We start from the raw sequence: 3145 nt of genomic DNA, 5'->3' as shown, positions 1-3145 counted from the left end.
ACTTAAAACGTTGCTTTGCTATCGCGATTAGCATTTTCCTCCCATTTTACAATGGTTTTAACGTCATAGTCTTTATTCTCCGCATTGTCTTTGTCTAAATATGGGGGAAAAAAATCTTTAAGCCAGTACTGAAACACCATAACACCATTATTTTTACTGGTTTTTCCTCGTACGCAGATTGGGATGGTAGATCGCTTATGTTAATTCTCCTGTTTGGCCCTTAGTCATTCGCTCTCAAGCCGAAATCCTTTTTAAAACAGGCTGAAAACCAAGGACGATCCATCATTGGTCAGTTCTGGGACTGACTTACTCATGTCCATTCAATAGACCCATAATGGAGGCCATTTGAAAAGGTTTATTTATAACACAAGCAATTAGCTCATGTTGTCAGATGATTATTTTCATGTTAGGAAAGCCCACAGAGGTGTAAATGAGCAACACACATTCTACAGTATACATTACTCAGGTTTACATGTCAAATATTTGATTGTATTATAAAAACATTACATTAAAACCAGTACTGTATGAAAGTTTGGTATTAATCAAGGTAACGTCAGTATGAATAAAGTCTTGCTGGGCTATTATTACGTCAAACAGACCTTTAAAAACCTGTTTATGTTTAACATGCAATATTTCATATATTTCCAACAGGGTTTTTTTTTTTTTTTCCTTTTCTTTTTTTCTTTCTTTCTTTCCGCATGAACAAGAAGTACTTTAATTAAACAAAGGAGACAACAGAATGTGGGTAGATGGGTCAGATTTGATTTTTTACTCACTGATGTACAGAATTAGAGAAGTGTGTGGCATCCAATATACACCAAGGCAATGGAGAATTACCCTTCAACACATAACCAATGTAAAAACAGAGAGGAAACAGACAAGAACCTTTATTATAGTGTGTGGTTGTCAGAAAAATATATATATGTTAACATTAATATGTTGTTAAAAACGGTTGTTAACTAACTTTTGAGTCGTGCATTTGTTGACTGTCAGTAATTATAGAGGCGCCTTTTAAACATATTAAAGACTCTCAGGTGAGCATCACTTCCGTTGTTGTTGTTAAATCCAGTCCAAGGTTCACAAAAGGAATGACATTGTAAACTGTTACCCAAAGCTGTTTTTTTTTTTTCTGTGTATCTTTACAAAACTACAATTCTCTCTCTCTCTCTCTCTCTCTCTGTCACTCTCTCTCTCACACACACACACACACACACACACATACACAAACACACACATTCGTTCTTTTGAAAAATGCTCTCATTGACATACAGTGAGAAAGTGAAAGTGAGAAAGTGATAATTATACCGAACAGACAAATTGTCTGAACATTGTTTATACAGAAACCAAATTAAATCTTTGAAGACCCCCCCCACACACACACATACAAACACACACACACACACACACACACATGTTACTGGCACAGACGACTACTTAACATGCGAGTTTCACGTAGCCGTCTCAGCTGTGGAGTAGCAGACAATTGCATAAAAAAAAAAAAAACCACTACAAACAAAAATACATCATAATCCTTAAAAAAGAGCCGCACTCATGTACGCACAGTTAATGTCCTCCATGTTTCACCATTTACAGAGACGTATAATAACTGAACTTATAATAAAGCGGAAATGATGAGGGCAAAAATTACAGCCAAGAAGACGCACAAGAGACTGAAGTGGTGTTAAAAGCAACACAAACGAAAATAAAATAAAATTTTAAAAAAAAGATTAAAGCAAACAAGTACAAGTACTGCATTATGGTGGGAAATATTAAAACAAAAAAATAGACCTGAACTCATGAACAGTAATAAAAACAAAATAAACGACAAAAATATTTAAGAAACCCATATTCAAAATGTAGATTACAACAGTAGAACTGTGTTAGAATGAGATAGAGAGAGAGGGGGAAATCAAATTTATCAGCTTACAAGAGACGTACGCTCGTTCGACGCACGAATCTAGTTGAATTTTTTTTTAAAATCTGCTGTTTCTTTTTAAATACTTGACATATAGCATCATTTTAGCAGCCAGACCATCTGTCAAATTCGGTTATATATTTCCCATTAGACTTCAAAGGCCGAAAATGAGTCGAGAGCCGCGTAGACCATAAATTGCAACGTTAAAAAAAAAGAAGGAGAAGAAGAAGAAGAAGAAGAAGAGGAAAAGAAAGAAAAAAAAAAAACTTTGAATGCTAGTTAATGAAGCCTCAGAGCATCACATCCAACAGGACTAGAACTCCACGGTAACCGTTGCTAGCCGGGGCCGAGGGGTGGAATCATTAGTGGGAGTCGCATGGTTGCACTCACACCTGGGAGAAGTGAAGGAGGAGTTTGTGTTAATCATTTGGGTGCATAGAGGAGCCTAATTAGTAACCTTTTCACCTCCCCCTGAGCACACACACACACGCACGCACACAACACACACACACACACACACATGCACACACACATATTTCTTCTTGATTTTGACACATACCAACATCTAAGGAAAACCACAATGATAAGAAAACAATGCTAGATGTGAACATGCAGGCACCTGGACATTTGTAAAATGTAGAATGCATGCATACACACTCAGACTGATATTTGGTTTGTTCTTGACTGAAGAGGCAGGGAGAGAGAGAGGGAGAGAGAGAGAGAGAGAGAGAGAATGAGAGAGTGCGGCAGGCAGTAAACAAGTTGAATTTTTCCTGGAAGTTTTGAAGCATAGAGCTTTATGTTGCATTCCCTTTAATTTCCTTATCTTCTGCCGTCACATTTAATTATCCCTGTGAAATGTTTCTGTCTCAAATAAAAGCACTAAAGTATTTTCTTTGTTTTGCCCCCCTGCCCCTGCACCCCCCCCCCCACCCCCCACACTCCTTCTCCTCCCATGTTAATTTTCACACAAATTTCCTGAAAGAAAGAAAAAAAAAAAAAGCTATTTTCACTGAGTTGATTAGCTTAATGAATTCAATTACAGTCTTTCCAAAAACATTACCGAATAAACTGAAAAAACAAAACCCTCTCATGTTCAGTGTGTTCTAGAAAACTCTATTTTTAAAGCGAGTGAGACTTTTTTCCGGGGCTGGGAAAGCGAGAGAGGGGGTTTAGGAAGGGTGCAGTGGTAGGGGGCACGACCGAATAATCAAAGGGTCGTGGGTCCGG

Source organism: Chanos chanos, chromosome 16 (assembly GCF_902362185.1).
Source record: "Chanos chanos chromosome 16, fChaCha1.1, whole genome shotgun sequence".
NCBI classification, from domain to species: domain Eukaryota; kingdom Metazoa; phylum Chordata; class Actinopteri; order Gonorynchiformes; family Chanidae; genus Chanos; species Chanos chanos.
Note: the sequence above shows the minus strand (reverse complement) of the source record.